At 40.6% G+C, this 25,698-nt stretch overlaps 1 long non-coding RNA gene across 3 annotated transcripts; it reads right to left on the bottom strand.

The window, feature by feature from the left end:
* Window positions 1-93: 93 nt before the first annotated feature.
* On the bottom strand, window positions 94-25,530 carry LOC126505956 (uncharacterized). Of its 3 annotated transcripts, XR_007593031.1 has the most exons (7): window positions 24,860-25,530; window positions 22,562-22,813; window positions 22,091-22,235; window positions 21,876-21,985; window positions 21,427-21,491; window positions 9,995-10,092; window positions 94-259 (listed from the first exon to the last, which is right to left on the bottom strand). It is a non-coding gene; the product is annotated as an uncharacterized lncRNA (long non-coding RNA). The 3 variants fall into 3 exon arrangements; XR_007593032.1 differs by lacking the exons at window positions 94-259; window positions 9,995-10,092 and adding an exon at window positions 14,594-15,156; XR_007593033.1 differs by lacking the exons at window positions 94-259; window positions 9,995-10,092 and adding an exon at window positions 15,172-15,689.
* Between the last annotated feature and the right edge of the window lie 168 nt (window positions 25,531-25,698).

Genomic DNA, 25,698 nt, shown 5'->3' with positions numbered 1-25,698 from the left:
AAAATTAATAAGGAACCACAAACAATAGCTTCACAAATCTTTCACAGAAGAAAACTGGAAATTTTTGTTTGGTTTTCCCCATTAGCGATAAAAAGCTTTCATCATCACTTTGTCGTTGATGCCGGATGAAATCCATCCACGTAAAATAGGAGCTGGGGTTGGACTTGGTGATAAACCACAGACTTGGTGGGAGCAAGACCCTAGATTTGATTCCCATCTTCAATGACAGGAATGACACACAAATACACACACACACACACTAGAGACAGAGGGTGGGGAGGGAGAGAGAGAAAATAGAGAAGGAAGTTAATCAGAATCTCCTCCACTTCCTTCCTCCTCTTAATGCACCTATAACAAAACATCTGATATGTAAATCAATAGTCAACATTTTACTATCAAGGTTATTCAAATAAAAACATAGATCCTAAGTTTTCCCTGAAAAGTCAGATGTGGATAACAATAGACCTTCATTCCCATCTCTGAAAGAATGGTTTGGTTTGTGTGATTCCCGAGGATGGAGTACCGTTTCCTCCTGTTTTCCACAGCTTCACTTGGCCAAGTCAACTCATCAAGTTACCAAGGTGACTGGTGTGACCTTCCGGGTGGCACCAGAGCTCTGGCTTGAAAGAGAAAGAGCCCCTGACCTACCCATTCCCTCACCCCTCTATCCTCTCTTACACCTCCATTCTCTGTCTGGTGCTGTGTTTAGAGGTTGTTGCAAACCACCTACCATCTATCTCCCTGCCGTCACTTATTTTCTCCACTGGGTCCTTCTCATGAAAACGCATCGTTCTCCAATCCATGGGTGTCCTTTGACTGAGATCCTGGACAAAAGTTCTCTCTATAGCTTCTTCACTCATGCTCTCCTCCACCTTGACTCCTGTGCTTTCCCTCTGGTTCTCCACACTTTGATATAGTATGGCCTGAGCAGGGTCTGTGGTGTCAAATAGATGCCGGCTGGCCTGAAGGACCAAGTTCTCTCAACAATTTCCAAGCGAGTGCTCAGCACGCTAGCGTCAATCACAACTCCCCCTGGAGCTGGAATCCAACCAATCCTTCTAGACATTGAAGTGTTGACTCTGTTTACCTATGTGGTCTTACCTCTGCATCCAGACTCCTCTGATAAATAAAATCCACCAAAATTGTAAGCTAATCCTCCATTCTTCGATATCCCTTTGGACGCCTTTCAATGCCCTTGTCATAATTTTTATATATTAAACAATGATATGCTATATTTCCTTGAAGAGTTAAACACTCTACTCAACTTTGAGTTCCCCTTAAAGATGATCCCCCTCCTATGTGTTTGAATTCATAAACAATAATCTCTCACCAAAAGGTACTAAATGACACAAAGCAACTCAGAATCTCAATTCTTAGTATCAATATTAAGAAAGATTACCAACAGTATTCCAAGGAATCATGCCCTTGACTGTTCTACAGGTTCCCTGGAGGCTCCCAGGAGGCTGGAGGAACAGAACAGACGCGTAACCTATACACCTTGTCCATGGGACGCCGCACCTGTTTTCTTCAAGATCCCATTCCCACTACCATGTTCCTTTGGAGACGGTGATGAGATAGTTGTGTGAAGGTAGTTGGACACACATGAACTCCCTTCCACCAACAATCCTTGCTGTGATTTAAGGAACTAAATTCTCCCAATCTTGAAGTCATATAGCTGAAGAGGCCTTTCTTCAAAGCACTAGAGTTAGATTTAGTTGAACAAGGATGCTGGATAGTTTTATGTCGACTTAACACAAGCTAGAATCATTTGAGAAGAAAGAGGCTCAGCTGAGAAAATGTCCTCACCAAATTGGTCTATAGCTATGCCTATATCTACGGTGCATTTTCTTGGTTGATGATGAATGCAGAAGGACCCAGCTCACTCTGGGCAGTGTCACCCCTAGGCAAATAATACCGTGCTGTATAAGAAAACAGGCCAAGCAAGTCACACGGAGCAAGACAATAGGAGGTACTCCTCCATAGCCTATGTGTTAGTTCCTGCCTCCAGATTCCTGCCCTGCTAGAGTTCCTGTAATGTCTTCCTTCCGTGACTGTGATGTGAAAGTACTAGCAAAACAAACCATTTCCATACCAAGTGACTTTTGGTCATAGTCTTTTATCACAACAGTAGAAACCCTAACTAACTAGATGATATGTTATGTAACCTTGAACCAGGTTTTAAGGAAAGAGGAAACAATATGGACATGTTTTAGCCTGTACCTAAAGAATGAGACTGAAAAGCAGATGTGTCTAATGGAGTCATGGTGATCTTTGTAAGCTAGGGAGAGGTGGCCATGGAGAGGGCAATCCCTCCTTAAATAGGGTCCTGTGATTTTAAGAATAAACCTTATATTCTAAGTTATTTTCACCGGCATTCCTTGTTTCTAATATTACATGACGTTAAGAACATGCTCTTATCTCTTCCAACACCACCCTGCTTCTTAATCTCTTACAGCCAATGCATGTGCACATATATGTCCATGCAGTCTGAGTTATTCATTCTGTTTATTCCACAAAATCTAACCACAGGTCAGTAACGGGATGCCAGGGCCCCATATCTAACGTCAAAGTCTTGTGTCAATGGCCCGGGTCGGGTGTTCTCTGAATCCTGGAATACATGTCTAGGATTAGTCTTAAAGATTTCACATTTTGTATATCTGTATTTAACTTAAAAAAATTTTAAAACTAACATCCAAAGAGTAGCACTTATTTTGAATTTTAGGGCTTTGGAGATGCTTCTTAGATACTAATTACCCCACTCTTAATGACAAAAAAAACCCATAAAATAAAATAAAAAGTATGAGACTGCTTTGCGGGTTGCTGTAAAGGCTGACAGAAAGAAATCTCAATTAGAATGGTTGGGTGTGCATAGGACACTCAAAGTGACTGCTTCCCCTTCCCACAATTCCTTTCTTAAACCTTTAACTGTGTCCAAAGAGTCCTTTGCACAAATGATTAACTTTCATATCTACAGAAATGTCTTTGAGAGTTTTCAGTTCGTTACTTAGTTGTGGAAGACTCTTAGAAAAAACACAGGCACAACAAGGACTGCCACCAGCACTTGTCTAAGGAATTCTGATGCCTCTGGAGAAGTCATCAGTGCACAGGACAGAAAGGAACCCGCCTGGCATTCAGGGGCTGGAGTGGGGAGGGGAGCAAGGAAGATTTGAGAGCTCTATGTTGGGCAGACTTTTGTTCCCAGGGTCAATATTTCTTGGATTCTTCCATATATGTTCTTAGGGGGTTCTAGAAGAAATGAGAAATCACCTAAGTACTCTTCTCCAAACATATTTTTTTCTGTCTCTGTCAATATTCATGTGGGATACACCACCGATGCTGGAATTGTCAGAGGACTTTTCTCCTAGATTAATAGCCTAAATTAATTAATTAGCTTCCCTCTCTCATTGCCTTCACTTCCCTTCCTCTGTCTCTCCTCCCCACCTCCCAGCCACTTTCCCTCGGTGTCTTCCGTTTCCCTTCTGGAGGGATAATTTACCTCTCCTTGAAGACTTGCCATTTCCCCAAGAGTTTTGTATATATGAGCTAGGAAGCTTTACTAATTTACGTTCCTATTTTGAAGTCATATCTGAAACACACAGCGAGGGGGAAAAAAAAGTCCATCTGGGATTTTACAATTATTTTCATTTTAATCTGGGGAAAACTGGGAGAGAATTTATGAGCGGCCTCGGAAGCCACCATGAGAAACCTCAGTGCACCCCAAATCAATTAGACTTAGAGTGCTTTGGAAGAGATGGCTTAAAGTCAGTCGAGAAACCTGCAGTGGCTGGCTCAGAGAAGACTCTGTTGACACTGAGACAGGAGGCAAAGAGGCCATGAGGCCATGTGTTTGGCTTCTTCGTGGCCACCAAATCCAGTCCTCCTGCAGTCAGACAAAGACAAGAAAGAATTCAGCAGCTATACCCATCAATGAATTACTGACTTCAGGATCCTTGGAGGCCCAGGAGACTTGTTTATGTCTCAAGTAAGTCCTCCTACATAGGTGACCAATTCTGTCTATCTTGCTCTAAGCTTTCCTAAGGGGTGGCTATCTCCATGGTTAAGGAGAGGGCAAAGTGAGAGTGGGCAGAGAGGTTATTTTCACTAGAACTTGAACACTCTGGCTAGACACTGCTCTCTCTGTCTTCTCCTTTCTTGTGTCTCCCCTCCACTACCTCCTCCTGTCTCCTTCTCATCCCGAAGGGAAGGTGCTGGGAAGAAGACAGTTGACAAGAAAGCAGCTGAGCCTGGGGTGTGGGCCAGTTAATCAGTATCTCTGTGGCTGCCCATTGTTTACACAAAGAAGGCCCACCCCCCCCAGATTCCTGATCCCAAATAAGAGAGGACTTGCAAGTCAGAGCCTCCAGCTCTCCAACAAGCTGAGCTGCCTCAATTTAATTAACTGCCTACCCCAGCCCTGGTGCGACTGCATGACCAGGAAGGTGTTTCCCAAGGAAATCAGAATGAGGGTGGATGGGGGGGGGTGAAGCAGAATGGGGAGAGAAGGGAAAAAAATAGGTTCAGGAGGGCAATAAGGCGGGGGTTAACAGCGCTGCTTAAGATCAAGGGCTGGAGTGCTGAGATGCTGGCAGACTTGAAAACTCTAATTTACTGTCACTGTTAGCCCCCTTTGAGGTTTATGGTGGTATTTATATACACGGCATCAATCACATGAAACAAGGAGGGGATTTATAGTTTGTTTTAAAGACTGCAAACGCAATGTAATGCAAATAGCTTGCCTCATGGGCATTTACGTTTAATGGGAAAATTACAGATGCAAAAGATTGGTAGAACAAATTTTAAATTGACTTTATTACATCTAGTGCTTTTCAGAGAATACTATTGAAAAAAGCACACACACACACAGAGGGGGGAAGAAGGCTATGGTAATGGAGTTCTGCACTATAGTCTCAAAACTTCGGTGCCGCTTAACCGGTTTTCCTTTTCCTTCTTCCCTTGTCTGCTTTTGGCTTGGATTTGGTTCTAGCATCTTCCCGCGGACATTGTGTCTACAAGAAGTTTGACTAACTGAATAAAATCCCCCGGACCGTAAACTGATAAGAAACTAGATTCCCTTTTTATTTGATTTCATATTACGTTTTCCAGCCCCACCAAAGAACATTTCCGTAAAACTACATATTGTGGTTGTATATTTATGTTCAGCCTGTTCTAAAGAGGTGGCTAATGGAAACATATCTTTTTTTTTTAGTGCATTTAGGTTCACAGACAAAGTGAAAAGCACCAAGATATTTGATGTATCCTCTGCCCCCACACATGCCTAGCCTCACCCCCCAGTCAGAATCTCATAGCAGAATGGTAATTCTTTCAAACTCATGATCCTACATTGCTAGTTCAAAACCACACCGAGCTTCAGGTGGGCCTGCCTCTGGAGGGACTGAGTCTGTGATCTGTGAAACAGATATGTCATAGACTCCAAACCTGAGTATTTTTTTTTCCTGTCCTGAAGATCCTCTTGGCCCCAGCTGACCATCTTTAAACCTGCCACCTTAGCAGCCCCTTTTCCCATCAACAATTTTGACTTTGGGAGGATGTTGTAAAATACAAAGCATGCATCGTTCAGTCTTTGCAGATCATCTCACCTGGCCATCTGAGTCCCCGTTCCCTCCACTCAATTCTTGATAGTTCATTTATCATTTTATAATTTTATTTATTTTGAGGGCTAAATAAAATTGTTCCAACGTCTATTGCTTGATTCATCTACCGAATATAATAATGCTTAGTTTTGGAGGAACTGTCTGCCTGCCTTCCAGCGAGGCTGGGCATTTTCAATGGGCAACAGTGGGTGAAGACTCCTGCAGCTTCGTGTTCTGTTCAGCACTTGCTGTTCAGTTATGGCTTTAGTCATCCTCAGAGTTATGCAGGTATATCTGCTGCAGCCCCCAGGAAGATGAGATGTGGGACGTCCTTACATGTGATGATTTGCCCTCTGTACATTTTTGGTGTAGCATCTCTTGAGATTGGTGGTCCATTTTTAAAATCTACATTGTTTTTTATCATTAGGCATTAAGAATAGGCATCCAAATGCCTTTAGTAAAGACTTAAAGTTGTAGACTAGATTCGTTCTCATGTCTTAAAGTGTGTGCATGTGTGCATGTGAGTGCGCATTATATACGTGCATGAATGTGGATGTGTGTGTTTTCATGTTTGTGTGCATGAATGTGATATGCATGTGCTTGTAGGTGCTTATGTGTGCATGCATGTATGTGTGTGTGTGTTCATTTACTTTGGCCTGTTTCTGGTGTCTCCTGCACGATGTTGACTTTACATTGGCACAAAGTAATTAATGGACATTAAGGGGAGGTGCATGGCTCCAGTGCTGGTGGCTGGAGTGACTCCCTCTCCCATGCACAGAGGCTCTGTCCTCTGTCATATTAACAAAAAATTATTTCTGGAACAAAAATCAAACAGACAATCCTGCCCTATCCAATTGCAGGCAACATCTAAATTGTGTTCTAAAAGTATCTTGGTCATAATCTTCATATTTATTTTTTATTACCTCCTCTTTCATAAAACCCTGAGCATCTTACAAAATGCACGGGATTATAAATTTATGAGTGCTGAGGTTACATTTTTTTGACTCTGTAATTTTTCCCTACACACACACACACACACACACATATCACCCTTATTGATACAAACCTTTAGTCCTAAAAAACCATTAGTAAAGCCAAAATATTTTTGTGAATTATTTTACTTTACAAAATTACTTAGTTTTGTCTAAAAAGTACACACCAAAAAAAAAGAACTCAAGTTGGAAGGGAACACACTTCCAGAAACCTGTCTCATTTTTAAGATTCCACTTTACTTTTATTTGTACATGTGTTTTGGTATGTGTATGCCCATTTATGTATGCACATGCAATTTTAGGTCCCAAGGAGTCCAGAAGACTTACAGGTGGTTGTAGATGGCCCAATATTAGTGCTGGGAAACAAACTTGGAAGTGCTGAGCCTCTTCGCCAGCACATTTGTAGTTATTTTTAATGGACATAAGGAAATTCCTATAGGGTTGTGTCCTTATTTGCCTTCCAAACACATCTGCAGTATGACCTTGTCTTAGTTAAGGTTTCTATTGATGGAATGAAACACCATGGCCAAAAAGCAAATTGAGAAGGAAAGGGTTTATTAGGCTTACACTTCAGCATTGCTATTCATCACTGAAGGAAGGCAGGACAGGAACTCAAGCAAGGCAGATCCTGGAGGCAGGAATTGATGCAGAGGCCATGGAGGGGTACTACTTACTGGCTTGCTTCCCATGGCTTGCTCCACCACCTTCTTATAGAACCCAAGACCAGCAGTCCAGGGACAGCACCACCCACCATGGGCTGGGTCCTTCCTCTCTCATTGATCACTAAATGAGAAAATGCTTTAAAGCTGGATCTCAAGGAGGCATTTTCTCAGCTGAGGCTCCTTCCTCTTATTACTCTAGCTTGGGTTAGGGTGACACACAAAACCACCCAGTACAGACCTACTTCTTAAGGTTATATTGTGAATACCAATAATTTCAAATAACAGGGAACAGTTAAGATGCTTTTGTGCCATTTTTGGCAAATCAAGGATCATCAAAATTCAGTTGTCAAACTTCAGAAAAATGAATCCTCTTCATGCCTTTTAGTTCTAGCATATTTGACTTCCTTAGGTCACAACAATGTCCAAGATATTTGCTCGCTTTTCAGCCACCATGTGAATGCAACAGTGGTAACGAAGGAAGAACATGATAGCCCCCAGTCCCTGACAGGGTAACCCTTTAGGAGATGTGTGGATCACTGTTGTCTTCATCATGGTTGAAGGTTTGTATCTTGGCCACCACTTATAGGTGTGGGACCTGAAGGAATATCCTTTTATTTTTCTCACACAGTCTCTGAGGTCCCACTAAACTTTAAAGTTCCTATAAGTAAAGAGAGAATGACTATCAAGGGAAAATTCACAATAAATTCGAGTGTTGACAAGATTATTTGTGCATATGTTGGAAATTGATACCAAATCCAAACACGACAACCATAATGAACAGTTTAACTCCATGGCTTTCAGGTCAACTGTGTCTTCTCTTCTTCATTCGTCGAACCAATATTTTAGTTTTTAGTGTTAGTGGAGTGCTGTGATCTGATTTTACTGAGAGAAGCAACTTTTCAGCAATCACATCAGTAACTACTTGGCAGTTTCTGGAGATGATTGCTTAAATATTCAAATTAATAGCAAACGTATCTACATTAGTCCTGTTTCAGCAAGTAACTGAATCTGACAAGATTTTTTTTAAAGTAAAAATACCTGAGGAGAGTCTAGTCCTCTGTCTCTTTAATCAGAATCAAATATATTTATGAATACCCAGCATTTGTAAGCTATAGGCTTTAAGACACCCGATTCATTCAATTCCTGAATCGTGGAGCTAATGATATATGTTGTGGGAGCTCCTTCAGCCAATAGCCTTTAAGATACTGGCCCATATTGGGCGTGGTCTCATGTACTATAAGTACAGATATAAAGTGTACCTGGTCCCCTTTTCTGCTGGATTCAGTTCCAGTTCCCAGTATAGGCAAAGGACTGTGGGATCACTACCCTTCCTGTGAGTTTATCCCCAAATAAATACATCTTTGTTATACTCCATTCTGGGCTACTGTGGAACTCTTTGATACTACTATAATTTGGCACCCAACGTTGCACATGCTGGTAGGATTTGCTGAAGAAGGTGGAGGCAGAAGGATCACAAGTTCAAGGCCAGCCTGGTCTAAACACAACCGGCTAGCTCAGTTGGTAGAGCATGAGACTCTCAATCTCAGGGTCGTGGGTTAGCACTCCACATTGGGCATTATTTGTAAGCAGAGACCGCACTTTTGTTCCCAGCCAGCCAGATAAAAAAAAAAAAATCACACAGAAACTATATTAATTATAACACTACTTGACCTATTACCTCAGCCTTCTTATTAACTAACTTACATCTTAAATTAACCCATTTGCATCATTTTATATTTTACCATGGTGGCGTGTGGTTTGCTACCTCTTGGTCCTGGGGAGGCTACATGACCTCTTTCTCCTTCCGCAGCTACATGGCGACTGCCAAAGCAGCTTCTTTAGCATACAGGAGGGGAATCCCATATCAGATATATTGGCTACTCTCAGGACCAATATAATTTCAAGACCACACAAGCAGATGATGGATACTTCAAAATGTTCATTGGAACAAATATCAAAGAAAACGGGCATGATATTTATATTAATAGAAAGAATATAACTACCCTCAAATGATTAATCAGCCTCTAAAATGCAAAGGCAAGTGACCAATTAAGGCTTAATCTTTGATCTGCGAATTCACTAGTAGCCTTGAATAATTAAGTTAAAAGCAAAGGGACACACATCTCTTCATTAATCTGTTCTCTCCATAGATACTAAGTAGATCTATTAGGATAAGTAATAACAGCAAAAATGCCCTCCAACAAAAAAAAACGTTTTCATTTATAAATTACAAGAGCATATTTTTCAACAAATAACCAAGAGCATCATATTTAGAGGAAATGAAGCTGTCATTTTCCCACTTGAAATTTATGTAGTACCAGAACTTTACCTATAGAGGAAATCGAGTTTCTACAACTTAGAGTGAATGTCAGGAAGCTTTATGAGAAAAATATATAAAAATCCCTATGGGCTTTTGCAGTTAGCAGAATAGTCAGACTAAGTGACTGCATAGTTTAGGCCTCATCTCGGTCCAGCACTGGCCCTGATAGATGATGGCTCTGCATCATTTGTTCTCTGATGAAAGCATTCCCCATCAAGTACCTGGACCATGGGGCCAGCAACACACAGGAATTGCTCTAGCATCAGCACCTGCCCATCAGTGCTTTCTAGGGAAAATGAGTTGAGTCATAAGGACCAGGTTCTGCATGGGCATCAATTGATGTGGAGAACCATACTGGTGAAACTGATAAAAAACAAGTGGTTGTGAGTATTCCAGCCTAAAAGAGACATCTTTATCATCTCCCCTTACCCAAGGCTTAGGGAGCATCAACGAAGAGGCAGGAGAGGAGTGCTGTGGGATACTGGACACGAGGTATTTGTATGCATAAACTCCAAGCAGCCATAGCTCTGGAACAAAATGGGCAAAAAATCAAGTTAGTCCGAGCTCCAGGAGGAACTGATGAGGCTATTGTCCCTTACCAGCTTATGGTGGCTGAAGGAAGAAATAGTCACGTGGAGGGTAGCCATTAGCAGTTTGCCCATGCTACAGTATATAGTTGCTTCACCTATGTGCATTCTGGCAGCACGGATCAGATCAAGTGGGATACTATATAATCATAATAAAAGGTTATACCTTGGTAATCTGCTAATTAATTGATTTAACAGCTATCCATCATCCACACATAAGCAAATAATAAATACCATACTTGTCTTTCTAGGTTACCTGACTTAGGACAATGTATTTTTTTCTAGTTTTATCAATTTACTTAGAAATTTCATGTTTTTATTTTTAATGGCTAAGTTATATTCCATAGCAGTGTGAATTTTAATTGGTCTTAATAATAAAATCCCAGAGTCAGCTATTAGGTGTTGAAAGCTGAAAGATCAGAGAAGAAAAGCAGCCAGCCACTAAAGTTCTTACCTCTGTGAAATCCTCAAACTGAAAAGCTGAGCTCCTGTCTCCTCCTGCCTTCTATCTCTCTCTCTGCCCAGCCATATCATTTCCTGTCCTCACCTTCTAAGTACTGAGATCAAAGGTGTGAGATCCCAAGTGCTGGGATCAAAGGTGTGTGCCACTACTGCCTGGCTTCCATGGCTAACTAGTGGCTAGTTCCATCTTCTGATCCTCAGACAAGTTTTATTTGTTAGAACACAGACAAAATATCACCATATTCTAATGTGTAAATGTACCATGGTTGACTGAGGTTTCTGTCCCACCCAGTCCCACAGCCTTCAATCCCAAAGAAACACAGAGGCCTGCATTAATTATAAATTGGTTGGCCTACTAGTTCAGGTTTCTTATTAACTCTTATAACTTATATTAGCCCATAATTCTTGTCTGTGTTAGCTGCATGTCTTGGTACCTTTGTCAGTGAGGGATTCTCATCTTGCTTCCTCTGCGGCTGGTTGACAACTGCAGACTGACTCCTCTCCCCAGAATTCTCCTGTTCTAGTTACCCAGCCTCTACTCCCTGCCTGATCGCCCCACCTCAGCTTCCTGCCTGGCTACTGGCCAAAGAGCATTTTATTAAAATACTAATAACAAATCTTTACAGGGTACAGGACCATTGTCCCACATATATCATACTTTTCTTTCTTTTCTTTCATTTGCATTCCCTCCTTTGAAAATTCTCAGTTTAGATCTGAACATTATTCTTTAATTTGGTTCTTTTGTTTACTTGTTATCTAGGTTTTATTTTTTTTTTATATATTTTGGATATTCTCCCTCCCTCAGATGTGTAGTTCACAAAAATATTTTCCTGATCTATCTACAGGCTGTGGCTTTGTCCTATCTACAGTGTCCCTTGCTGTGTAGAAGCTTTCCATTTCATGAGGTCCCTTTTATTAATTGTTGATCTCAATGCCCGTGTAAACTATGTTTTGTTCACAAAGCCTTCTCCTATGCCAATGAGTTCAAGGCTATTCCCACATTCTCTGCTAATCAGGTTCAGTGTGTCTGAGGTTATGCGGAGGTCTTTGACCCTTTAAAGGTGAGTTTTATGCAGGGTAACCAAGCAGGTATGAGGCTGTCGCAGAAGCATCTAGACAAATACTAGGCCAGTCTCAGTTATGGAGAGGGTTGCATCTCAGCCTGGATATGGAATAAGACCTTGTTTCAACAAGATATATGCACAGTAAAATAGAACCGTTTCTTCCAGGGGTACCTTGTCAATCAGCTAACAACATCTTAACTACAGATAATAAAACTATGCTCAAGCCACATGAAGGCTCTTTGCATTCAAAATGAGCATGTGAGCCAGGTGGTGGTGGCACATGTCTTTAATTCTAGCACTTGGGAGGCAGAGATATGCAGATATCTGAGTTCCATCCTAGCCTAGACTATATCAGGCAGCCAGGGCTACACAGAGAAACCCTGTCTTGGGGTGGGGGGGGAGCAGGGAAGGCATTTGAAAATTAGAAAGAAAGTGCCCCCAAGACTTTCATAAATGACAATGTTTATCACCAATTTTGCTTTTCATAAGTGAAAAACAAATCATTCCAAAGCCATTTATTTCATGAAAATGTATCTGCCCCCCCCCCCGTAAGTCAAACAATAGGAGTTCTTCTGAAACACAGTGAGACCCAGTATTCCAGGCAGCCCAGCTTCTGGAAATTCTACTCCAGAGAAAGAAATGCCCATCAAGCAGCTTAGGCAATACATATATGCTTCCAGAGGGTGCTCAGTATGTGGAAATATAAAGCAAAGCATTTCCAGGAGACTGGATTGTGTATACTTAAAAATTACATATTGAAATCCAAAACCCTAGTGGACACGAACAAGCTATGCCTCTCATGTACGTGGTCTTAAATCACAGACTAACAACATTTTCAATTATTGCTACCATTTCATCATTCCTTAATGATGATTTCCCACAAAGCAATCAAGTAGAAGGGTAGGTGATGGTCCACCAACTAGACAACTCGGTAGCATCAATGCCTCATCCACAGGCATAGTCACAGTAGCACTGAGGAAAGCCTGTGCTCCAGCCAAAGGTCTAACAAGTATGTGCTGTTGTGCTTACAGTCCTGAAAACTATGCCGTATCTGGAGGGCATTGCATTAAGTGAAATAATCTATACAAAGAAAGACAAATGGCCCAAGATCTCACCCATGTGGATCTAAAAATAGGGCAGAATGGTGATTATCAGAGATTAGATAGTTAGGCTGGGACAGAGAGTAGAGAGATATTGCTTAAAAAAATATACAGCCATAATTATATCAGAGAAACAAGTCTAAGAGTTTTACTATACCCATAGTATCTACCTAGGGTTGATAACCAGATATCACATTCCTGAAAAAGGCAAAGAGAGTGGATGTTGAGTAACTATCCCATGACTGATAACTATGCAAGGCATTATATTTGTTTGTTATATGCAGTAAATATATACAGGTTTCTTTTTTTACAGCTAAGGCCAGCTATTGTAAGCTCTATTTTGTGCGCTATACATAGCAGGATGGATGTGTTTTTGTAATGTATCCACTGTCATACAAACACACTATATCCGTTGAGTTTGTATAGGGATACTATATGTAAGTGTAAGTCGCATACCAACTTTCTACTTATCTTTGTTGTAGTAGCAACCCTTTATCTGTTGTTTGGCTCTCTGGATTATCAATAGTCAACCATAGTTCAAAGATATGAAATGAAAATCGCAGAAAGAGACCATTTGCACCTTATCAGTGATGGGCCACTCCAAGTCATGCATTGAAATTCTTCTCCATTTTGCCCTGAAGATAAATTACTCTTGTGTCCATTGTGGTTCCATTGTTTATGCTACCCTCACACTCAGGATTCAGTAGCCATCTTGGTTCTCAAGTCAGCCACCATGATATGACATTGCTTACGTGGAAGTGACCCTTACACAATACCCTAACGCTACGTTAAAACGCCTACACTATACACCTCATCCTGAACACAAAGTGTCGCTCCCTGACATTACAAAAAAGAGAAAGATGAGTATAATGTCACATTTTTTAAGAGTCAACGTTGATAGAACTTTTACTGAAATGTATTGTTATCACTAAATGTTCTATTTATTATTAGTTCTTCATCTTTTCCTATGAACAATTTATAAATTAAACCTTATGTATGTATGGAGAAAATCAGAAGGTTTAGGGTCCTCTCCTATCCATTGTTTCAGACATCCACTGAGGTTCTTGGAAAGTCTCCTCCCTGCGTTAGATTGAGCTACTTTTTATTTTTTTTTTAATTGAAAAAAAAAAAACTATTGTCGTGCTGGTCAGGCTTGTCATCTGATGCCAGTTTATCCTGGTTTCTTTTCAAGGTTTTAATGTATACTCTAACCATATCCCCCAGTGGTACTAGGAGTGCTCTAACAGACGGCTATTATGTGATGCTCTTGCACTTTGGCCTCCGAAGTTGTCTGTCTGCATCGCGGCACTATTTTGAAACTAATTCAAAGAGGCTTTATTCCGTGCTTCTTCACCACAGGCGAAGGGACTGTTCTCATCTGGGAACTGCCCGGCAAGAGCTGCAGGCCAAATCTGGCATGAATTTATCCAAAGAGTAGCCTCAGTGTTCCCATTTCAATGCTGAATGGGCTATTGAGTTCTGACACTCCCCTCCTCCAAACCTCTTAGGTTAGACTGCCTTCAATAAAAGAACTTGTCGATTTTTTTTATTAACTTGTTCAGATCTTTGTAAGAGATTGCAATTGCATGCTTTGTCTTATGTATGTAGAGGAATAAGAGCAGTAAATGGGAATAAGGATTCCAGGGACTATTATATATCAGAAAAATAAGAAAATAAATAATTTTACATGCTTTGTGGATGGTCAGTCTATTTCTGAGACACATAATCTAATTCCATGACACTTAGTCCAGTTTTTTTTTTATCCATAACTTTATTTTGTTTTAATACACAGCTTGGGTAGACCAGAATGCTTTGGGCATTGCTCACACAGCTTAGAACCTACATCTTCTGCAGTTTCTTTGGTACATTTTGTTTAATGTGGGCTTTCTTCTATCAATTGAGACATCAGAATCACAGACTAAGCAAGCACTTCCTATCTGGACATTCTCTGGTTTCTTCCTATGGATGTGCTGTATCTCCCTAGTTACCAGGGATGAGTCAGGCTTCTGCAGCAGCCTGGCCTGGAGGAGAAGCGGCATGGCTAGGAGTTCTTGCTTCACTGGCTAATCACTCATTTCCTTCCTTGAGAAGCTTTCTAACACCTATCACTCTTGTTCTTTCATGGACCAAATATAGGAGCTCAAGAAATTCGCTCAATATGCTTGACTTAGGAAAAAAAAAACTATAAACACATTATGGGGAAGCTCTATGAAACATTGAGAATAATTCGTTCTTCTCCGAGCATCTGTAGTACATGAGGCAGTATCAGCAGGTGGCCTGCACAAAATTAAGGGCATTCTCCAAGGGCAGAAGAGAGTGCCACAAAGATGAAGATATTTGAAACTCTTTGCTGGCCATTCTGTGGCCTAGGGAATAGCCTAGAAGAGAGAGTGGGAAGCTGTGAGGATCCAGAGGATGCAGATTAGTACAATGGCATGCCATCCTCTGGATATAACATGCTGTTGCAATAATGACCATACATACATAAAATATGAACATCTGTAGCTATCACAGTTTAAAGTTGTATACATTTATTTATTTATTTATTTATTTATTTATTTTTGCCAGTTAGTTTCTTGCTCGTATACAATGTACTTTAATCATGGTCTCCTCCTCCAATTTCTTCTTTTATCTCACTCCTGTTAAAAGCTTTCTTCTCTCTAACTCATTCCCACCCTAAATCCTCTATGCAAGTTCTTGCAGAGGTGGTCATAGCCACTGAATGTATGTTATGTTCTGAGTAACGTCTGTACAGAGAACTTGTATACAACTTTAAACCAGGATAACTATAGATTCTTTCCTAGCTGTAGGAAATATCAGCACATGTCTCTTGCTAAAGCCACTTCCCCATTTTCCTTAGATTTAAAGGAGACTCTTGTTCCGGCACTTTTGGGCTAACAGAGTGAATTTTCTAAAGACAAATGAGAAAGGAGACTGAAAAATGAGATCATTGGCCAAACTGGTTTATGTGAAAAGAAACAAACAAACAAACAAAATATTAGATGGGTAGCAGAATAGTAAGATCCGAGATGAAAGAGGCAGGGAGACGGAGGGGAGAGCCTGGTACACTTGCTGCAGGGACCCGGGCCTGAGCAAGGCCAGCAAAGCATCTTTGCTGATGAATACACCTGGTATTTAAGTCACGTTTCCGGTGAGGCAGTAAAGTCATTTCCTTATGTCAGTCCTAACCCCAGAGCCCTTAGTCTCAGACAATCATCTGATCCGGAAACTGAGAGGATCTCACAAAGGATGGACTTGCACAATTTTAGGTAAGATGGTTCAAGTCAGTTTCTTTTTTAAAAAATATATAATAAAATAAAATAAAAGATTTACTTATGTATTTTATGTATATGAGTCAGATCCCATCATAGATGGTTGTGAGCCACAAGTGGTTGCTGAAAATTGAACTCAGGCCCTCTGGAATAGTGCTCTTATCTGCTGAGTCATCTCTCCAGCCCCTCAAGTCAGTTTTCCTTCAAAGATCACCTCCAATCATAAGCTGCAAACTCATGCATACTTACTTGATACTAGCAAATAGGGTTCCTGGGTAATTAGTATATTCTTATAGTTTTTCTAATCATAATAGCAAATTCAAGGTATCAAATGCATCAAATCGATAATAGTGAAAAGGCAAAATAAGAATCTTCAATAATCCCTTCCTTGCCAGGCAACTTTTCTCTAGATTGTCATCCATTCTTCAAAGTTTCTTGCCTCACTCCCTAAATATTGCTGGCATTGCAACCTGAATAGACAGGAATAATAGAGCTCCAGTTCCAAACCTCAAGAAACCTCCAGAAGTGCTCAGCTCTTCTCCTGACAAGTAGACAAGTTTAGAAGTTTGTCATCAAGAGAGGAGATACCAGTATCCTCAGTAAAGCCACAACGTGACTAACCAGCTCATGTACATAACACAGCCACTTCAAGGAGGCAGAGAAAACTCTTAACACACCAGAAGCTTTGGCTTTTCCAGAAAAACCACCTAGATGACTTGAATATTCATGAGACAGACTAAGTGTATACTGTTTCAATCCAAGTGGTCTTGGGGTGAGTTTTGTTATACAGTAATAGCTAACCCATGCATCTCATTGAGAGGGAGCAAAAACATATCCAAAGCAGGCTAAGTCATTTGCTTATAAACCTTATCATTTAAACCAGACTTAAATGCCAACCTATGTCTTCTGCATATTGATACAGACAGCAAGTTTTCCTTCATATCAGGAAAAAAAATGATTTCCGCAGTGAACTACAGAGAAAGCTGGGTGACTAAGAGCCCTGGAGAGGACCTGGGTCCAGTTCCCAGCATCCCTGTGGCAGCTCACCACCATCTGTAATTCCAGTTGTAAGGGCTCTTGTGCCCTTTTTCTGACATCTGTGGATGCCAAGGATGCCCGAAGTACATGCACAAACACACACATGTACCTACATTCAGGCAAATCATTCATGCACATTAAATAAAAATAAATGGCTTTCATTTACCATTTTCTTGAATTTAAAATATCTTTCTCTAATTTGTATGTTTCTTTCTGATTTTTCATATACATTGAAAGGATGTCTTATGTCTCATTTCTCCCTCTTATTTCTGGGAAGCTCAATCCATTCGAGTCTATGTGTTCTTAGAACAGCTTCATGGTAACTTGAATTTAAGACATATAAAATAAACCAGAAAGGGGGGGGGCGTGCTCCTTTCATTTTATCACCTGCGTGGCAGAGGTAGGTAGGGCTCAATGAGTTCAAAGCCAGCCAAATCTACAAAGGGAGTTCCCTTTTGCAGAGGACCTGAGTTCACTTCCCCTCGTCGGTGTCAGGAGCTTACAACAGCCTAAGACTCAAGTCCCAGGAGGAACCGACCCCCCGGACCCACAAAGTACATGCATTTGTTCCTACACATATGTTCCCACACAGACACATAGGCATACACATAATCTAAAAAAAAAAAATGAAAATAAATTTGTTTGCAGAAAAAAGTGGGGCAGAACAACAGAAAATATAGTTGATTTGAGTGAGGGCTAAGACAAAGGCCCAAACTTGAGGAGCTGAATTTGCACTCCCAGAACCACACATGAAAGCACTTGAGCCCTGATGCAGGCGAGGCTGAGACAGGAAAGCTCATCAGGAAGCCCACTTAGCAGAATCGGCGAGCTCTGGGTCTAGGGAGAGGCTCTGTCTCCAAAGACAGACAACTGTTGAGGAAGCTCTGGTTTCCACACATACATGTGCTGACATACACGCAAACACACAGACATACACATGCACATCGTATGCATATGTGCACACACACAGAATTTATTTGGGGAGAAAATATACTGACAAATGCCAAATCAATGTAAAAAGAGTGGTTCTTTTCCTGTTTCTTTTTGTTCTATAATGCTGTAGTTTAATTAGAGGGGGGGCTCAGTGTATTCTAGGATTCTAGGAAAGCAGTCTACCACAGAAATATACACTCAGATCTCATCCAAACTTTTCTTTTTATTATAAAATTATATATAATAAAATTTTTGATTAGAAAGTTTTCTGAGTATTTTTACATCAACAAAACCAGTTCCTGCCAGTTTTTCTATACATATGTGAGCATCAAATAATAAAGGAAGAAATGACCAAATGATAGTGACTGGAGTCCCAGTAGAATGCATGGATGACCTTGCAGTTGAATTTGTTTTAAATTTCTCCAGACACTGCTTGCTATTTCAGAATCTGAGAATAACAGGAAGTGTCTCGATTCACTTTTTGAAAGAGAAACACAATAACTTAAAACCTAACAAGACTGGCACTAGCAAGAGAAATTCCAGATGCATCTAGATTACTAACAGTAATAGAAACATTATTTTGTACACCCATTAGATTAATCATATAATCCAATTAAATTACAAAATAACTGAATATAAGTCACTGAACACAAAGATCATTAAATGTAAAACACCTACCAGAATCATCACCAGTAGAAGCAAGACCAGGTGGGGATAGTAATTGATTTTGACTACTTGTTTGGAATATTTGGTAATTTCAAAGCTGCCTGTTTATAATTCTTTTGAAGCTTCCTTTTAGTTTTTACTTCCTATATCACATCATAGTGAAGCTGACACAAACTCGCTTGAAATAAAAGTTTAAGCTAAAATCAGCGTGTCCATGATTGTCACAAGTAATCAAAATAATTTTGTCTTTAAATTGGCCAGAACATTAGTTGAAATAATGTGGAACAACTCCCTAGCACTATGCTCCAAAACTCTAATAAAACATGTTATACCTCCGAGAGAATTATCAATATATCGAAATAAAGATGGCAGACGTGACATCTTTACTCCGTTCTCTCCACTGCTGCGTGTTAAAGCGCACTGCTGTCTCCTTTGATGTCTATTGTGGGTGTGTGGCTAGATCTGGCCATGTAATGTGAAAGGGGTTTGGCAGAAGTCCGCTTTCAGGACCAAGCTTTCTACTTAACAACAATCGATTCTCCAATTGAGCTTTACCTGGCTAACGGGAAAGCAGAAACCATTTGCGATGGTTTCAACTAGCTCCCAGAGCAGATACACAGTGGGCAGCTTCCCCAGTGGGTGGCACCCACCTGCTGAGCACTTCTCTACTGTGATTAAAAAAAAATAGATGTTTATTTTCTTCAGCTCTTTCTATTTGGGGGTTATTGCTCAAAAATGACTTGATTTGTCCAAAATGAAGCAAGAACTGTTCAAGAATAACCAACATTCCAACATAGCAATTAGAATACAGAAGAAAATCAGTTACGTATTAACAAAAAATACTCAGGCCTGCGTACAAAACATGAAAACTTTACTTCAAATCGAAGAATTTAATGGCTGGAAAACTACCGTGTAGGCAGAAGGAGAGATAAAAATCTATAAATCTGGGTGACTTCTGTAGTGATATTTCATTTGTATTTTAATAAATAAAGCTTGCCTAAAGATCAAAGAGTAAAATAGCCACCCTGTTAGCCTTGTAGACCAGGCAGTGGTGACACACACCCTTAATCCCAGTAACCACACTAGTTTGCCATAGAAATCAGGCAGTAGTGGTGCATGCCTTTAATCCCAGCACTAGAGAGGAATATAAGTCGGCAGGAGACAGTTCTCAGACACTCTCTCATTGTGAGGATTCCTGGAGGTAGTACCACCATTTGGACTGAGGTAGAGGTAAGAGCCAGTGGCCTGCTGTTTTGCTTTTCTGACCTTCAGGTTGAACCCCAGTATCTATCTGTCTCTGGGTTTTTATTAACCATGCTACAACTTCTTTTAAGACCAATAACAAATCCCGTCATTTCTTGTCAAAGCTCAAATGTAGCTTTTCTCTAACCTTAAGTTCAGAACATACTCAAAGAAGGAGGTAGTTGGACAGAAATTGTGTTTTTAAATGATGATGAGTAGCATTGGATGCTTGGTGAAAATATTTCAAATACATATAGATAACAGAGAACATATATAAAAAACTTATATGTATTGAATAATGAAAAGGCCAATTCATTGTAAGGAAGGAAAGAAGGAAAGAAGGAAGGAAGGAAGGAAGGAAGGAAGGAAGGAAGGAAGGAAGGAAGGAAGGAAGGAAACAACCAAAACAGCAATATAAAAAAAGCCAAATGGTGAGAAAAAGATACATCACAAAAATAAATGAAATATTCAATATCAGAACTCATGTCAAAAAGCTTGCATTCAGAAAACACAAATTAAAACCATAATCAGGGGCTCCTTTATTCGCACACTAGAAAAGTCTGTTTTTAAGACTGATGACAGCAAGTGCTCTCATAGAACTGAGCAGCTATAGAAAAAGCACTCGGGAAGGAGACGGCGGTTCCTTTGGAAGTTAAGTGCACACTTACTGCCTAACTCTGCAATTCACTCTTAGGTGTTTAGGGAAAAGGAAAAGAAACATGTGCCCAGCCAGTCTTTATGGAATGTTCCTGGTGACGATGTACAGTCATAGCAAGGAACAGCCCAAGTGCTCATCAACAGGCTACAGGATACAGATGCACAGCTATCATTCAATGAAATAGCACTCAACAAGAGAAAAGGATAAAGGACCGATAAACGGCTGCATCTCAAGACCAGATGCTGAGGCAAAGGCAGCAGACACAAGGAAGCAGACACTACTAATCTTGAGCCACTACTGCCTATCCTATGAAGATGTAAAAGACATTAACCGGGGACATAACTGAAACGTTCCAACTTTTGATGATATGTATGACTCACGGTGCATCAAAGCACACACTTCAGTGCACACATTTTACGTGAAATCTATACACATACAAAGCTGAATTTTTAATGTGATTCCCACCTTGGTGCCTTAACATGTTGTGAAATATGGCCACCAAATCATGGTAAATAAATGAAGCTGAAAATGTTTTTCTTTTCCAAGATTCTTCCCAGCCTCCCCAGTACTGGTAGGACCCGACTCGCATCACAGGAATAAATATCCCAAGGTGGAACATGGAGACTGAAAGAACAGAATGGCTTTCTCTCTTGATTTGCAGACAATTCACCAGGAAGGGATGAATTCACTGTCGCTGGGCAGGGGAGACCAGTTTGGCTCCTCACTTTCCAGTGTGACTCTTGATCCAACTGACTTCATACAGATGTAACATTGTGTTCATCTTTACTGCTTGGAGACTTAAAATATCTATATTTTTAAAATAACATCATGGAACTTACCTTTAAGCCCAACACTCATAGAGCTAAGGTTCAAGGTCAGCCTTGGGTACGGAGCAAGTGCATGCCTCAAAGGAAAATAGAAAGACGAGTGAATGTGAAAGGGAAGGACCAACTGAGACCAGAAGAGAAAGAGACCAAAGAGGATGAATGAGGAAGGCAAGGAAGGGTAAGGAAAGAGAGTAAGGTGGGGCAGTTTACTAATATCATGTGACAAGTAAGAAAAAGATAAGACCCACACAAATAGTAAATGATAAATAGATGATAGATAGATGATAGATAGATAGATAGATGGACGATTGATAGAAAGGTATATATATATTGATATATATTGATGATAGATAATAGATAGATATTAAGAGCTGATAGATTTAGAGATAGATAGATAGATAGATAGATAGGCAGATAGATGGACAGATAGATATTGATAGATGAAAGATACACAGACTTACAGATTTCTTGAAGTCATCCTTTCCCATCACCATGTATCTAGAAGCTCTTATGACATCAGTCAAAGGCCAGTGGGTGAGGCCAATTCTTCACAAATGTGTTCTTTGAGAATCTAAGGAGGCCATAAGGAATGAGTTAAGGGTGGGAGCGGGGAGGATTTCAGGTGCGCGCTCTTGATAGACAGGTCAGAATTAAGTTTCTTGTAATAGCCAAATACCTATTTCTGATGGCCAGGCTGGCTTCCGGTGTACATCACACCACAGCCCAGGCAAGGCCTGCTGCGTTGTAAAGCAAGCCTGTGGATGTCTTGAGGCAATTAGAAGATCAAACACGTGGGCGAGTTGAGGGGCTCTGGCTGGGGGCTGCAACGGCAGAATAGGCCATAAAGTTCTGGAAATGAAGGTTTCTCGGCTATCAAGACAATGATTGCCACATGCCAAAACATAAACCAGATTGCATAATGAGTTGGGTTTTCATAATTTCCTCAAATTAGGCTTTTATTAATGCCTGTCAACAGCAAATGATAGGCCTGCGCAGCACTAACAGCTGCCGTCGGTCATGCCAGCTCTGATATCACGGCTAAATCGAAAGCTTGCGGAGAGCTGAGGTAGGCCCCATCCCACTGGAATGAAAGTTTGGACACTTCGAAATAAAGGAAGAAGCAGTCTAGTTAGAATGTGACCAGTACCCGCAAATACTTGTTTTGAACGTGGTTGTTCACAGAAACGAATTTTCGCGCCCTACATGGATGTGTTTTCTCTTGTTGCAGACAGCTTGATTTACTGCAGGGGATCTCGGGATATTTCAGGGGTTCTGGTCTATTTATGGTCTACCTTCCTCGAATGACTTCCCAAAAAGGGGTGTGTGTGATGTTGTGGTCAGCTTCAAAGGTACAATATCACGGCAGGCTTGCGTAGAAAAGAGTCAGAAGGCAGTCGACCTTTTAAAACAATACAATATCAGTTAGATAATCAATCTGGGCTGCTAATGTCCTTCATTTAGTGAAAAATAGAGAGGATGAAAACATGCCATGTTACTGAACACAAATAAAAAAAACACAAAAAATTGAATACCGTAAATGGAAGATTTTTCTTTAATAGGGAACATTTTCTTAGGAAAAACCTTTCATTCAAGGGATTTAACTTGGTAAAATCTAAACATCTCTAGGCACTGAGGAATGTCAGGGGGGCTCCGAGCCAAAAAAAAAAAAAAAAAAAAAAAAAAAAGTCCAGCTTAGAAGAGTCAGGAGTGTAGCTGTAGCTGTAAGAGAATGTATAAGATGGAGTTGTAGGGTGAAGGCAATGAAGCTCAAGGGTAAATTCCTAAGTGACCCATGTCTTGGGAAAAGAATTTTAGTGGGTAATTTGAAATACTGACTTAAATAGAGACAGTAGAAGCATGAAAGATAAGGGAGCTGGAAATAAATCTAATAATATAGAGTAGTGAGTAAATCACATGTGTTAGGATAATGACTAGAAAGAAAGGGAGAGAAGAAGAGAGAGGGGAAAGGGAGGGAGGAAGGGAGGAAGAAAGGGATGAAGAAAGAAATGAAGGAAGGAAGGAAGAAAGGAAGGAAGGAAGGAAGGAAGGAAGGAAGGAAGGAAGGAAGGAAGGAAGAAAGGAAGGAATGAACCTATGTTTAAAGGGATTTCATGACACAGTGAGTAATGGCTAGAATTGTAGACCAAAACGAGAAATACACTATGATTCAGAACCTATAAGTAAAGGGAATTCTATTGTCTTTTTGCTGATAGAGGAAAGGGCTCTTTTGGTTTTGGTTTTTACATAAATAGGAGGCTGAAAGTACCAGGGCAGTGTGTTCTGCTCTTGCTGGTCATATCATCTCTGGAATTTACAAAAGACTCCTCTCCCTATGCTTGGCATGGTGGTTCATGCCTTTAATCCCAGCATGCAGGAGATAAAGCCAGGCAGAGCTCTGTGAGTTTGAGGCCAGTTTGGTCTACTTGCCAAGTTGCAAGACAACCAGAGCTACATAGACAACAAAGCTAAAAAATAAAACTCTCTCAAAAAACAAAAACAAACAAAATGTCCTGGGTACCCGCCTTGGTTACCAATCTCTACAGATGCTCAAGTTCTTTATAAAAGAGCATCTCTTTTAGGTGTAACTTATGTGCATCTGCTAGGATACTTGAAATCATTCACATATTAGTCATGCTAATTAGTAAAACAGAAACAGTATGCAAATAATTATACTGTACTGTTAAGAGAAATCACCCCAAACTGTGTTTCCAATCATTACAATCACTGTTCCCTTTGATTATTTCCATTGGTAGTTGGTTAAACACAGGGGTACAGAACAAGTAGGCAGAAATAACCTGGCTAGGCTGTAGACCTAAGAGATATCTGAAAAGTTCATTGGGATGAGTTCTCAAGTTTTATAGAAAGACCCCAGTTGAACCTGTAATAGTATTCCCATTATATAAACTACAGTGAATTGGGTCATCTAATGGCCCAGATTTAGCATCCAGCAATGCAGGTTCATCTGTGTCTAGCCGACGTTGGGGTAACTAAGAGCTCATTAGAAACAGAAAGGTCGTCATCAAAGTCATGAATATCCAGAGACAGAAAAATGCAGTAGATTCTGAAAGAGAGAGCCTTGGAGGGAGCGACAGCCTGAGCTGGGGAGCAAGAGAAACTCACAAAGAGACCCCTTAGCTCTTGGCCTCTCCATCTCCATCGTTTTCTCCTTTTTCCTCTTCCCTCTCCCTTTCTGTTTCCATTGGGTTCTGTTTCTAGTGAGAAGAAAGTCTTGAGAGTGACCAGCTGTCAATTTACCAGAGTCTGGGAACTCCCTACTTAGGATCAGGGCACAGGGAGCAATACACGCAAGAACAGCTAAGTGTCCAAAGTCAGCCAAGAGCCCCGAGAAAGCAAGCCAGAGAGAATGAAGTACAAATTGTGTTGGTGACAGAAGAAGATAAATAAGACCCCTAAGGGGAAAGTGTGGAAGGATGGGAACGCAGACCTTTTCCTTCTGTTTTGATGCTGATGAAGGACATGCAGAGTTCCCGTGGAGTGGAGATATTCCTTGGGTAGTACGGAACTGCAGATCCATCCTGGCAGAGGCCCTCCTTCTCCAACACAATAGACTCCTCAGCCCTCCATAGCCTTACCAGTCAGAGTCCTTTCTCTCAACCACCATCAGTGACGTCATCATTACTCAGCAAGTAGTTGTCGAATAGGTCCTATTTCCTTCCATCCCCCATTTGGCCATCCAGTTGCTCGCCATGATCCCAGATGTATTAGCAACGTAGAAATCAGAAATACATCAGAACCTCCAAAGCTTTGGCAGGAAGAATGTTGAACTGATTGCGTAACCAAGTTGCTTAATCCCTCTTTGCTTGTTTTCCGGCAATAGAGAAAAGCATGAGTTGGGCATACCATGCTTGACAACATCATTTTTAATGTATAGAAAACCATATTCGGGATGCACTCAATACCTGGGATTTAGTGCCAAATTGAATTTTTCCACCCGGAATGAAGCTGGCATATCTTCAACGGCCAATTATTCATGGAGGCACATTCTTGCCTCATATCGAAACAGAAAGTGCCAAATTCTCTGCAACGGGATTGGGTCACTTTAGCAAAACCACTGTATTGATTATTTAAGTGCTTAATAAGCAGTTATTAGATCGAAAGAGAGATGTTCTCCTCACTTCACCAAATCGCTACCACAGTATAACATGAGAATCTTTCTAAAATACCTTTTCAACATGAAAATCGCCAGAGGAAGGATGACTCGAAATAGATTTTTGAACCCTGTGAGCACATCGAAAATAATATGATCTGAATCAATTCCTCCTC

Source organism: Alexandromys fortis, unplaced genomic scaffold (genome assembly GCF_014885135.2).
Source record: "Alexandromys fortis isolate MF-2015 unplaced genomic scaffold, M_Fortis_MF-2015_v1.1 scaffold_67, whole genome shotgun sequence".
Lineage (NCBI taxonomy): Eukaryota > Metazoa > Chordata > Mammalia > Rodentia > Cricetidae > Alexandromys > Alexandromys fortis.
This window is presented reverse-complemented; position numbering and strand designations above follow the sequence as displayed.